This window comes from Bufo gargarizans, chromosome 3, assembly GCF_014858855.1.
Source record: "Bufo gargarizans isolate SCDJY-AF-19 chromosome 3, ASM1485885v1, whole genome shotgun sequence".
Lineage (NCBI taxonomy): Eukaryota > Metazoa > Chordata > Amphibia > Anura > Bufonidae > Bufo > Bufo gargarizans.
In genome coordinates, this window is record NC_058082.1 from 466,738,212 (window position 1) to 466,752,027 (window position 13,816).

Below are 13,816 nucleotides of genomic sequence, written 5' to 3' on the forward strand. Positions count from 1 at the left end.
AACTTTAGGAGGTTGCATAAACTATGTTATTACTGTGGAGAAAGTGGTCATTTTATTTTTGCTTGTCCTTTTGTTAAACCGCATGTTGATGAGAAAGAATCACAAAGAGGTTTACTTAAAGAAAAAAACAAAACATCCCTGACTCTTGGTAGTGTGAATGGGGTGGTGGAGCAAGCAGGTATGCAAGCTACATCTGACCACAGACACGTGTCTAGCAAACACGGGCAGGGAAGATACATACATTTTATTGCCCACTGGGTGAACCTTCTGACGGCCGTCAAGCATGCAAGGCGTGGCACCTGTTTGGATTTGGTGTTACCGCCACGGATTGCATGCAGACCTGCCTCTTCTTCTCCTCCTCCTACTCCATCCTCCCTCTCCTCCTCGGCTGACTCCTCCTTTTCCGCTGCTACCGTCTCTTCCACTGTGCCCCCCAAGATCCCCAGAACCTATTCGACGTGCCAGGTGAGACGTTGCCATGCTGTGCTGCGTCTGTTGTGCCTGGAAGCCAAGAGCCATACTGGTCCTGCACCGTTTCGCGGTCACAGGCCGATCAGTGGCTAACCCCGCTCAATTTTGCAACAACGGTGTCAATCTGCTGAGCACGCTGAAACAGGGCAAAATGACACACGTGCCGTGCATGGCACACGTCCTGAACTTAGTCATGCAGCGATTCGCTGCCAAATACCCCGGGGTGCAGGACGTCTTGCGGCAGGCCAGGAAAATCTCTGGCCATTTTAGAAGATCTTACACGACCATGGCTCGCCTTGCTGACATTCAGCGGCGACACCACCTGCCCGTCAGACGTCTGATTTGTGACTGTCCGACACGCGGGAACTCCACCTTGTATATGCTTGATAGGCTGCTCCAGCAGAAATGTGCAGTTAATGACTACCTGTACGAACTCTGCGGCAGGACAGGTTCTGGGGAGCTTGTTTTTTTTTTTTACCGCACCAGTGGCTGCTCATGCGCGACGCATGCAGACTTCTGCGGCCATTTGATGAGATCACCAAACTGGTCAGTAGCAGCCAGGGTGCCATCAGTGACATCGTACCTTACGCCTTCTTTCTGGAGTGTGCATTGCGTTGTGTCATTGATCAAGCGGTCGAGGAGCAGGAGAAGGAAGATGAGGAAGTCGCAATGCTGGATGAATTCCCAGGGGGGGCTACTCCATCTGAGATAAGTCAACAACAGGAGTCTGAAGAGGAGTCAGAGGAGGATGGTGCCGGGGCGGAGGAGGAGCAAGAAGAGCATGCTTTAATTGTTTCTGGGATTCCTGGTGTTGTCCGTGGATGGGGGGAGGAGAACGAGGACGACATTATCCTGGATGATGAGCAGGAGCCAGGGTGCTCCACCGCTTCTAGTTTAGTGCAAATGGGGGCCTTCATGCTCCAGTGTTTGAAGAGGGACCCCCGTATAAAAAGCAGAAAGGACAAAGATCAGTACTGGGTGGCAACGTACTTAGACCCCCAGTACAAACACAAAATGGCATAAAAGTTACCACCATCACAGAGGGCTGTCAGAATGCAGTCTTCCAGGCCTTGCTTCGAAAAATGCTGCATTCTGCTTTTGCGGGCGCTGGCAGAGGAATTTCCATTCACAGAGAAACTGTTGTGGGTACCAATCCAACAGTGCATGGAAGAAGAGGGCGGTTTGAAGATGTGTTGGTCACTTCGGCTATGAGATCATTCTTGCAGCCAACCCATCGACAGCTGTCCTCCGGATCCAGCCTCAGGGAACGCATAGACCGACAGGTGTCCGACTACATCGGGTTAATGGCCGATGTGGACGCTTTGAGAAGCGATGAACCCCTGGACTACCTGTGGCCAGAGCTGGCACAATTTGCCATGGAACTCTTGGCTTGCCCCTCGTCCAATGTCCTGTCCGAAAGGACGTTCAGTGCAGCAAGGAGGATCGTAACCGATAAGCGCACTCGCCTAGCTCACGACAGTGTGGACTACCTCACATTTCTAAAAATGAATGAGGCATGGATCTCGGAGGAAATCAACACATGTGACGAGTCGACCATGTTTGATTGAAATTCCTCATGACAGCCCACAAATATCCGCCACCACCCAGAGCAAATCATGGTCCCTGTCTTAGGTAAATACAGCGGCATAAAAGGCCTTTAAGTCCGTTGAATGCTTAATTTTTGGGGCCTGTACTGGCCGACAGTTACATATTTATCCTGTGACCTCCTAATGTTCCTCCAGCCACAGAATCCTACAAAGTTGTGTGCTATCAGGTGAATTCCTATTGGCTAATTTTTTGGGCCTGTACTGGCCAACAATTACTTATTTATCCTGTGAACAGCTAATGTACCCCCAGCCACAGAATACAAAGTTCTTTGCTGTAAGGTGAAGGCCTATTGGCTAATTTTTGGGGCCTGTACTGGCCGACAGTTACATGTTTATCCTGTGACTGCCTAATGTTCCTCCAGCCACAGAATCCTACAAACTTCTTTGCTGTCAGGGATTATTAGGGATTTTCGCAATGGCGCTTTTTTTTAAAAACTTGATCTGCATATACAGCGATGGCTATAACATGCATGTGAAATGTAATCAAATACACTGCTTTAATGTCAAATTATTTACAGTGATCAGAAATCCTTCCTCAACGTCGCGAAAATTGTTGCAAACCATCTTTTCTGATCGCATCCAACTTTGGTCTGGTGGAAACCCAGTTTCTGTAGTAGGCCGCGCATATTTTGCGCATGCGCATAGGGAAAATTACATTGCCGATATTTCGCATTGAAAAAAAATAATGAATAGAGATCGCAAATTCGAATAATACATCTAGTATGTCACTGTCCATGTTGTGGGACTATTTGTGCACTTCTAGTAAGTATTTGCTACGTCCCTGGCTCCACATGTTGTAAAAAAAAAAAAAATTGCTGACCCCCAGCTACGGCAATTGTGACAAAGTCAGTAATGATGCTTAGGGCGGAGTTAGAGCCGTGGCCTAATATAGAAAAAACTGTGTGATGTGCGCCGCACATATTGTCCCTCTTTGCAATTTTCAAAAGTTGGAAGGTATGATATTGTATGCTCTTGTGGGGACTCTTGGTGGGTTCTTCTGGGGGACACTTTTGGTGGCTCGTGTATTGACACTATAGTGTGCTCTTGTGGGGACACTGTGGTAGTTCTTGTGGGGACACTTGGCTGGCACTGTGACGGGAGTAAAGTGCCTGCTCCTATGGGCACCATTGTTGTCCTCTCAGTCAGGGCACAGTCTCCTCCCGTTATTGAGCCATTTGGCACACCTTCCACAATGTGCTTAGACTTCTTTCCCATTGCTAGGCCTGATATGAGCGGCGGTCCCTGGATAACTAGCACCATATAATGAGCACAGTCCTCATAGTCTGAGCAGACGGGCACCGCTACCTACAGTACAGGCTGGGGCACGGGTACATCACATTCCCTCATTCCAGGTTCTTCCTGCTGGGACAGTAAGAGTTAACGTAACCCGGACTGGTCATGTGACGCGATGACATTCACGGGGAGGCGGGGCTATGGGCCTCCATTATTTGTAACTAGCTCTAGGAAAAAAAATCCATAGAGGGAGGATCGGGCTGAGCCTTGGATGCAGATATTGTGCGGCTCATGCGGTGCTGCAGGCGCTCCCCGGCGGTATGTACACGGGCGGCACACGGGGGCTCTTCTAGTGGACGGGCTGTGTGGAGTGCGGCGCCGCCAGGATCTGCAGGGATCTTGTCAGTGATGCTGCAGGGATCCAGTCACTGATCCGTACTGCACCGTATGCATACACTGTGCTCGTGCGGTACTGCCCGGCCCACACATGATCAGTGCGTTACCTGAGCTGTCACACAGTGCGTTTTATGGGAGATGCACTCACTTTATAGCAGAGACATGCAGTGAGGTGGTCCTCCGCCCTGACTGCTGCCAGTAGTCCCTCATAATAAGTACAGGGGGAGATGTAGTAATGTGTATGTGGCATGTCATAATATATGTAAGATACTGGAATAAAAGTATGTAGATGTGAGATAATAATAAGTATAGGGAAGATTTAGTAATAATCTTATGTATGAGATATAAGAAGTATATGTGAGATAAGATAATAAAAATATATATGTCATATAGTAATAAGTATATGTGAGATACAATAATAACGCTATATAGAGATATATCAATAAGTATATGTATGATACAGTAATGAAAATAATAAGTGTATTTATGCCGGAAAGCCGCCGGACGTCATTATGGTCAGTGGGCATCTGGCGGCGCCCGGTAGTGTTCTGCGATGCTGGATACCGTCAGGTTGGAGTTTCTGCTAGAGGTGTGAACCTACCTGATATGTGAGGTACAGTAATAACCCTGTATGTGAGTTACAGTAATCGGTACAGTTGTGTGTGAGGTACAGTAATAACCCTATGTGTGAGGTACAGTAATAATCCGGTACAGTCCTGTGTGAGGTACAGTAATACCACGTGTGTTTGCACCGCTGTATTCAATGTCCTGACTGTTGTGGTGACACCGCTGTATTCCATGTCCTGACTGTTGTGGTGACACCGCAGTATCGTGTTGTCCTGACTGTTGTGGTGACACCGCTGTATTCCATGTCCTGACTGTTGTGGTGACACCGCAGTATCGTGTTGTCCTGACTGTTGTGGTGACACCGCTGTATTCCATGTCCTGACTGTTGTGGTGACACCGCTGTATTCCATGTCCTGACTGTTGTGGTGACACCGCTGTATTCCATGTCCTGACTGTTGTGGTGACACCGCAGTATCGTGTTGTCCTGACTGTTGTGGTGACACCGCTGTATTCCATGTCCTGACTGTTGTGGTGACACCGCAGTATCGTGTTGTCCTGACTGTTGTGGTGACACCGCTGTATTCCATGTCCTGACTGTTGTGGTGACACCGCTGTATTCCATGTCCTGACTGTTGTGGTCGCACCGCAGTATCGTGTTGTCCTGACTGTCGGTGTGGTCGCACCGCAGTATCGTGTTGTGGTGACACCGCTGTATTCCATGTCCTGACTGTTGTGGTCGCACCGCGGTATCGTGTTGTGGTGACACCGCTGTATTCCATGTCCTGATTGTTGTGGTCGCACCGCGGTATGGTGTTGTCCTGACTGTCGGTGTGGTCGCATGCAACACGAGTGACAAAAATCCAAACCTGCTGTGTCTTTGGCTGCAGGTTACATATGACTTTACCATCACACCCGCGGTGTGAGACATGAGTCTTGCCACTTTTTCCCCCAATTTTTTTAAACCTTAAAATAGTGGCGCAACAACAAGTCTCGCACACGTTTTTGTTGTGCGACTTATGGAGGCTTTATGTTGCGTATAGAAACGGCCTGAGGTAACACGTTCGAAGACTTTACCTCACACACTGACTGAATGGGGTTCAATCAAGCTTCTGTCACAGCTGCTCCAGAAATGTTTTTTTCCTGTATGTGTAATGAATTTCCCAATCTCTGATTCTAATCCCTTCCATAATTTCTTGTGAAACAAGACTCTGAGGAGTCTGGGTGCCATGTTGTCTGTAGCAACCAATCGGAGTTCTTGTTTTGTTTTTTCAGTTAAGGTTAGAGAATGTAAGCTGACTGCTGATTGGTTGCTGCGTTTCCACAGCAGAGCAGACGATCTGTGGTAAGCTGGTAATTCACTAATGAGCCGTTACGTTGGTGTAATGATCTTCCCTGATCCCTGGTGACCTGAGCTGACAGACATCTTGTGTTGTGACTTATTATCCACACGTTTGTGTCATTTCACTTCTTCTCCAGATGTTAGGAGACTTGTAGCAATAATCAGATTTTGAAGCCATTATACCTATCATTTCTTTGCAGTAACAGTGGTGACATACTGATTAAATCCACCATCCTAGCCCCGGTACAATGCTGCTCCCAAATTTTTTTTTTTTGGGTGAATTGAAACCCATCCCTTTTAGTTCTTGTTCCAGGAAGCGGCCAAAGAGGCCAATGGTCAGACCCCCACCGGTCCGACATCGATGACTATACGTGTGCCACCAATATCTGCTCGGCATGGTTGGACATTGATTTAAATTAGTTCACCGTGTAGCCTACTGAGAAAGTGAAATGGTGCTGACAGGAGCCGGAGCTTTCCGGGTGCTGGCGTAACTTTATTCTACTCCCAGCAGCTGGACTCTGATGATATACCACCCTGGGAGTTAATATTGATGCCATATCCTCAGGACAGGTCATCAATATCACATCGGCAGGGGTCTGAAGTCCCAGCACCCCCAGAGATCAGCTGTTTCAGGTAGGTGCTGCACTCACTGGAGCTCCGGTGGGCACTGTGGTCTCCTGGCAGCTTACCAAGCACAGTGCCTTACATTGTATAGCGGCTGTGCTTGGTATTAACTTGAATGGGACTGATGTACGGTGACGTCACTGGCCTAGGAAGAGGCCTAAGTACTCAGAGAGAGCCGTGTCCTCTTCTAACTCCTGGAGTTGGACCACTGCCTGTATCCATGATTCTCCTCCTTGCTCACGAAGTCAGATCGCCGTAATCTTGCGATGCGTGAGCTTGCGCATGCGCAATTCCTTCCCTGAGGCTGATACCAGCACAGGGAAGGAACACTATGCCGGCACTGCGCATCGCGAGATTATGGCGACTTCGTGAGCAAGGAGGAGATTCGTGGATACAGGCGGTGCTGGGCTCCTTCACAGGGGGGTGTGGCTGGGCTCCAGAACGGTTTGTGCAGCCCCTTGGGCTCCTTACCAGAGATAGATAGATAGATAGATATATATATATATATATATATATATATATATATATATATATATATATATATATATATATATATATATAAACAGTGAAAAATCAGAGCAGCACTCCAGATGGTAAATGTATGGGTGCCCGCGGTGAACGCACCTTACCAAGGTGTAAATTTAGAATGAATGAAAGACACCGCAGCACTCCGTTTGGTGAAAAAAGTGGGACCCTTTATTCACCTGTGCGACGTTTCGGTCCGCTCATTGGGACCATTCTCAAGCATTGCTTGAGAATGGTCCCAATGAGCGGACCGAAACGTCGCACAGGTGAATAAAGGGTCCCACTTTTTTCACCAAACGGAGTGCTGCGGTGTCTTTCATTCATTATATAATATATATATATATATATATATATATATATATATATATATATATATATATATATATATATATATATATATATATATATATAATTTTACTTGAATAAAACCACACAGAGATATGGGACAGGTATATTGCGGACATGCTAGCGGCGATCTAGCCATGCATGTCTGCATCTTTATAGGGTAAAACTAGGTGACAGAATCCCTTTAAACATTTTTTGAATATACTTTGAGAGAAACTTTTCTTTGTTCCAGGGTGTAAGGGGCCTTCTTGGCATGCGTGATGGATCTGTGAACGGATAAAATAGAGCATGCATCCGTGCTAAAAAAAAAAACTCACGGACTGTTCTAAAACACTGATGCGTGAATACATACATTTAAATGAATTGGGACATGTGTTGTCCGTGGAGAACACGTACAGCACACGTCCATGGAATACTAACGTGTGAATGAGGCTGTGTTCACATCAGGATATCGTTTAATGTTAATTTAATGTTTCTGTGTGTCGTTCATAAATATAGACAGTATCCCTCATAACAGTGACTTCTACAGCACCCTGCCGCCTTAACAGTGAACTCCACCCCTTAACAATGACCCCCCCACAGTGCCCCACCTCCTTTAAAATGGGACCTTCACAGCACCCCACCCCACCCTCTTGCCAGTGACCTCCACAGCTGCCCGCCCTTTATTCGTAGCCTCCACAGTACTCTGTCTCCTTAAGGGTCCATTCACACGTCCGTTGTTTCTTTCCTGATCTGTTCCGTTTTTTGCGGAACAGATCTGGACCAGATCTGTACCCATTAATTTTCAATGGGTCCTGAAAAAAAATCAGACATTGTGCTGTCCGATTTTTTTTTTCAGGACCCATTGAAAATGAATGGGTCCAGATCTGTTCCGCAAAAAACTGAACAGATCAGGAAAGAAACAACGGACGTGTGAATCGACCCTAACAGTGATTTCCTCAATAACCCGCCCCCTTAGGCCGAATGGAGCGGTCCGTGGTAACACTGTCTGGATTCCTGCTGAGAGCAGGAGCGCACGGCGTCATTGGTTGCTATGACGCCGTGCGCTTCCTGCTGCCGCCGCAGTACAGTAATACACTGGTATGATCTATACCAGTGTATTACTGTACTGCAGCGGCAGCAGGAAGCGCACGGCGTCATAGCAACCAATGACGCCGTGATCTCCTGCTCTCAGCAGGAATCCAGACAGTGTTACCACGGACCGCTCACGGCCGTGAAACACGGCCGTGTGCATTCGGCCTTATACGGCTTTTCTCGTAGCATCTGATGACAATCGTCCAATTGAATTCCATTTCTTATGGGGCATTATTGTCTTTAATTGACACTATATAAAACCCCCACAGAATTAGTATACACTTAAGGTCATGTGAGTTACATCAGCCTCTACAGCAACGTTGGATAAGCGTCGCAATCGAAATCATATCAAGGGTCCTTTCACACGTTCGCAAAATAGGTCCGCATCCGTTTTGCAATTTGGTGGAACGGGTGCGGACCCATTCATTTTCAATGGGGCCGCAAAAAAATAGAACATGTCCTATTCTTGTCCGCAGACACAGACAAGAAAAGGCATTTCTATTATAGTGCCGGCCATGTGTGCCGGTCCGCAAAATGCAGAATGCATATGGCCGGTGTACATGTTTTGCGAATCTGCAATTTGCAGACTGCAAAACACTTGCGGACGTGTGAATGGACCCTAATTCGCACATAAGCTGTCTTGGGCCTCATGCACACGACCGTGGTGTGTTTTGCGGCCTGCAAAACACTCATGGCGTCCTTGCGTGTTCCTCAATTTGTGGAACGGCACGGACAGCCTTTTATATATAAATGCCTATTTATGTCCACAAAAAGCGTGGACAAGAATAGGACATGTTATATTTTTTAGCGGGGCCACGGAACGGAGCAACGGATGCGGACAGCACACAGAGTCCTGTCCGCATCTTTTGCGGCCCCATTGAAGTGAATGGGTCTGCATCCGCGGCTCAGATGCTTGCCAAAACAATGGCCGTGTGCATGAGGCCTTAGGGCTCATGCACACGACAGTATTTTTTGTTCAGTATACTGGGGTTTTTTTTTTTTTTGTGTTTTTTTTTTTTTTTTTTTTTTTTTTAGTTCAGTATGCGGTACATATACTGAACCATTAATTTCATAGGTTCTGCAAAAAAACAAAACAAAACTGAAGTGTCTCCGTGTGTCCCCGGAAAGTGTGGGGTGAAAATTTCCACTCAAAACATAGTCTATGATGTTCCCTGAGTCACAGGAGGCGGCTGTGCAAAATTCCTTGATTGTAAATGCAACGCTGCGGATTCCTTTCTAGCGGACATACATACTTAGCTTTATATATATTAATAATAATAATATTATTATTATAATATATTTTTTTTTATATTTTTTTTCAATGTATATGTTAAATATGGGACAAAAATGTGATGTGATCACAGCTAAACAGATTCATAGTACATTGCAATACAAAAGTATTGCAGTGTAGTACTAAAGTGATCAGAGCATCATATACCAGTAGTTAGTTAGGTTCCCATAGTGGGACTAAATAAAAAAGTGTATATATACATACATAGGTATTTGTCATCACTACATCTTTATCATACAATGTTATTCATACAGCTTGATGTGCATGGGGGAAAATTCCAGTTTTCCCCCATTAATCCCAATAAAAAAATGTAACAAAAGCTAATCATTGGGTTATGTGTAGTGTACCCCGGCTGGTCCTGAGGGGCTGTGATGTGGCTTCTCATGGCGGTGGCACTGTAAGTAACCCCAGCACATGTATCTTTTCAAAACGTTGTGCTCCATTTTAAATTTTTTTTCAAAATGTCACCATTTTTGTTTGCATAACTTAAGGTAAATCAGACCTGTGGAACAAGCATTTCTCCTCTTGTACTGACCTCTGAAGAGGAATAGCTACTAACTGGCTTCTCACATGTATCTACAGAAGTAGCGAGGAGGAGGGGACAGTAGGTGGCTGCAGTATTGTATTTTGTGCCTTATGGTCATGAAACTGCTCAATGACATACCTGTGTGTGTGTATATGTGTGTGTGTATGTATATATATGTGTATAATATATATATATATATATATATATTACACATCCTTTTGATAAGGTGAATGGTAACACCCATCTTTTTATTTATACATTTTGAGGTGGAATAACAGAGTGACGGCACAACAGTTTTGAGAAAAAATGATCTATTTTTTTTTATTTGTTAATTTATTTTTAATGGGGAATACAAATATGTACTAAAACGGACATGTTGGAAAGTGGTGGGATGCTGGTTAACCAGTGAGTGTGATCTACCACTGAGCTCCTGTATTATCTGCTCTGTCTGGACAGTGTAATCAGTATCACATATGTCTCATGATGTGTTTGCTCTGTTGGTAAGGGAGGAATATTGAATTTGTTAGATTGCTATTATTTACACAATGCGCTCGTTGGCGATGATCTGGCAGACTATCTGCCAGTCTAATACAGCCTTAAAGGGGTTGTCCCTTCAGCAAGTGCCATTTATCATGTAGAGAGAGTTAATACAAGGCACTTACTAATGTATTGTGATTGTCCATATTGCTTCATTTGGTGGCTTCATTCATTTTTCCATCACAAATATACACTGCTCATTTCCATAGTTACGACCACCTGCAATCCATGGTCGTGTTTGTACACTATAGGAAAAAGTGCCAGCCTACCAAGACTTTTTTTTTTTTTTAATTGCTGAGAATGCAGGGTTTGTGGTAATATATCAACATTTTCAAATGTCCTTCAAGTCTCAATTAAGTTATTGTGATGACAAATGTTGTCCTAATTCCATACGGATTTTGCAGGTCTGTGTCATGCGATGACTCTGTATCTGCCTCCTTTTCCCATAACTCACAAGGATGGTTCACTTGTTGCTGCTTGTCTAGGTGGCTCCTTCTCGGTCCACTTGCCATCTGTACCTCAGCAGCTTTACATCAAATGCCTCCTGAGATGGAAGCAGTTTCATCTATGGTGATGGAGGTCTGGTAATGTCACTGTTGCGGTGACCTCCTTCTGTTTTGTCAGGGAAATGAGTAGGAGGTGAAACGGTTACATAGTTCCTTGTATTCTCCAGCCAGACGTACAGACAGTAGATGACAGGGCTTATAAAGACTGCCTTCTAGATCTGGCCAGATTCCAAGCATTACAAGCACCTATGTCACCGCCGCCCTTACATACACATACATATTCAGTATCTTTTCAGACATTCACATGTACTGCAGGCATATGAGGAAAACGTAAAGGGTTGTTCCCAGGTGTTTAACCACCTCCGGACCGCCTAACGCGCCGATGCGTCCGGAAGGTGGTTGCTTTTCTCCTCCTGGACGCATATACGCGTCATCTCGCGAGACGCGAGATTTCCTGTGAACGCGCGCGCTCACAGGAACGGAAGGTAAGCGAGTGGATCTCCAGCATGCCAGCGGCGATCGTTCGCTGGCAGGCTGGAGATCCGAATTTTTTAACCCCTAACAGGTATATTAGACGCTGTTTTCATAACAGCGTCTAATATACCTCCTACCTGGTCCTCTGATGGTCCCTTTTGTTAGGATCGACCACCAGAGGACTCAGGTAGGTCAGTACAGTCGCACCAAACACTACACTACACTACACCCCCCCCCCCGTCACTTATTAACCCCTTATAAACCCCTGATCACCCATGATCACCCCATATAAACTCCCTGATCACCCCCCTGTCATTGATCACCGCCCTGTCATTGATCACCCCCCTGTCAGGCTCCGTTCAGACGTCCGTATGATTTTTACGTATCCACGGATACATGGATCGGATCCGCAAAACGCATACGGACGTCTAAATGGAGCCTTACAGGGGGGTGATCAATGACAGGCGGGTGATCACCCATATACACTCCCTGATCACCCCCTGTCATTGATCACCCCCCTGTCATTGATCACCCCCCTGTAAGGCTCCATTCAGACGTCCGCATGATTTTTACGGATCCATGGATACATGGATTGGATCCGCAAAAACACATGCGGACGTCTGAATGGAGCCTTACAGGGGGGTGATCACCCATATACACTCCCTGATCACCCCCTGTCATTGATCACCCCCCTGTAAGGCTCCATTCAGACGTCCGCATGATTTTTACGGATACATGGATACATGGATCGGATCCACAAAACACATGCGGACGTCTGAATGGAGCCTTACAGGGGGTGATCAATGACAGGCGGGTGATCACCCATATACACTCCCTGATCACCCCCCTGTCATTGATCACCCCCCTGTAAGGCTCCATTCAGACGTCCGCATGTTTTTTGTGGATCCGATCCATGTATCCATGGATCCGTAAAAAATCATGCGGATGTCTGAATGGAGCCTTACAGGGGGTGTGATCAGTGACAGGGGGGTGATCACCCTGATCACCCTGATCACCCCCTGTCATTGATAACCCCCCTGTAAGGCTCCATTCAGACGTCCGCATGTTTTTTGTGGATCCGATCCATGTATCCATGGATCCGTAAAAAATCATGCGGATGTCTGAATGGAGCCTTACAGGGGGTGTGATCAGTGACAGGGGGGTGATCACCCTGATCACCCTGATATTGATAACCCCCCTGTAAGGCTCCATTCAGACGTCCGCATGTTTTTTGTGGATCCGATCCATGTATCCATGGATCCGTAAAAAATCATGCGGATGTCTGAATGGAGCCTTACAGGGGGTGTGATCAGTGACAGGGGGGTGATCACCCTGATCACCCCCTGTCATTGATAACCCCCCTGTAAGGCTCCATTCAGACGTCCGCATGTTTTTTGTGGATCCGATCCATGTATCCATGGATCCGTAAAAAATCATGCGGATGTCTGAATGGAGCCTTACAGGGGGTGTGATCAGTGACAGGGGGGTGATCACCCTGATCACCCCCTGTCATTGATAACCCCCCTGTAAGGCTCCATTCAGACGTCCGCATGTTTTTTGTGGATCCGATCCATGTATCCATGGATCCGTAAAAAATCATGCGGATGTCTGAATGGAGCCTTACAGGGGGTGTGATCAGTGACAGGGGGGTGATCACCCTGATCACCCCCTGTCATTGATAACCCCCCTGTAAGGCTCCATTCAGACGTCCGCATGTGTTTTGCGGATCCGATCCATGGATCCGTAAAAATTATACGGACGTCTGAATGGAGCCTTACCAGGGGGGTGATCAATGACAGGGGGGTGATCCGGGAGTCTATATGGGTGATCACCCCCCTGTCATTGATCACCCCCCCTGTCATTGATCACCCCCCCCCCCCCTGTAAGGCTAAATTCAGACATTTTTTTTTGGCACAAGTTAGCGGAAATTTTTTTTTTGTTTTTGTTTTTTCTTACGAAGTCTCATATTCCACTAACTTGTGTCAAAAAATAAAATCTCACATGGACTCACCATACCCCTCACGGAATCCAAATGCGTAAACATTTTTAGACATTTATATTCCAGACTTCTTCTCACGCTTTAGGGCCCCTAAAAAGCCAGGGCAGTATAAATACCCCACATGTGACCCCATTTTGGAAAGAAGACACCCCAAGGTATTTGCTGAGGGGCATATTGAGTCCATGAAAGATTGAAATTTTTGTCCTAAGTTAGCGGAAAGTGAGACTTTGTGAGAAAAAAACAAAAAAAATCAATTTCCGCTAACTTATGCAAAAAATAAAAAATTTCTAGGAACTCGCCAG

The 13,816-nt window shown here is 46.2% G+C and overlaps 1 protein-coding gene across 11 annotated transcripts in view; it reads left to right on the forward strand.

The window, feature by feature from the left end:
• Nucleotides 1-3,512: 3,512 nt before the first annotated feature.
• The window catches only part of LOC122930354 (unconventional myosin-XVIIIa-like), a 331,901-nt gene continuing 321,597 nt past the window's right edge, over nt 3,513-13,816 (forward strand). For all 11 annotated transcript variants that reach the window (XM_044283690.1, XM_044283691.1, XM_044283692.1 and 8 more), the window contains exon 1: nt 3,513-3,629. The gene's annotated coding sequence lies outside the window, so the exon portion shown is untranslated. The remainder of the gene's footprint in view (nt 3,630-13,816) is intronic.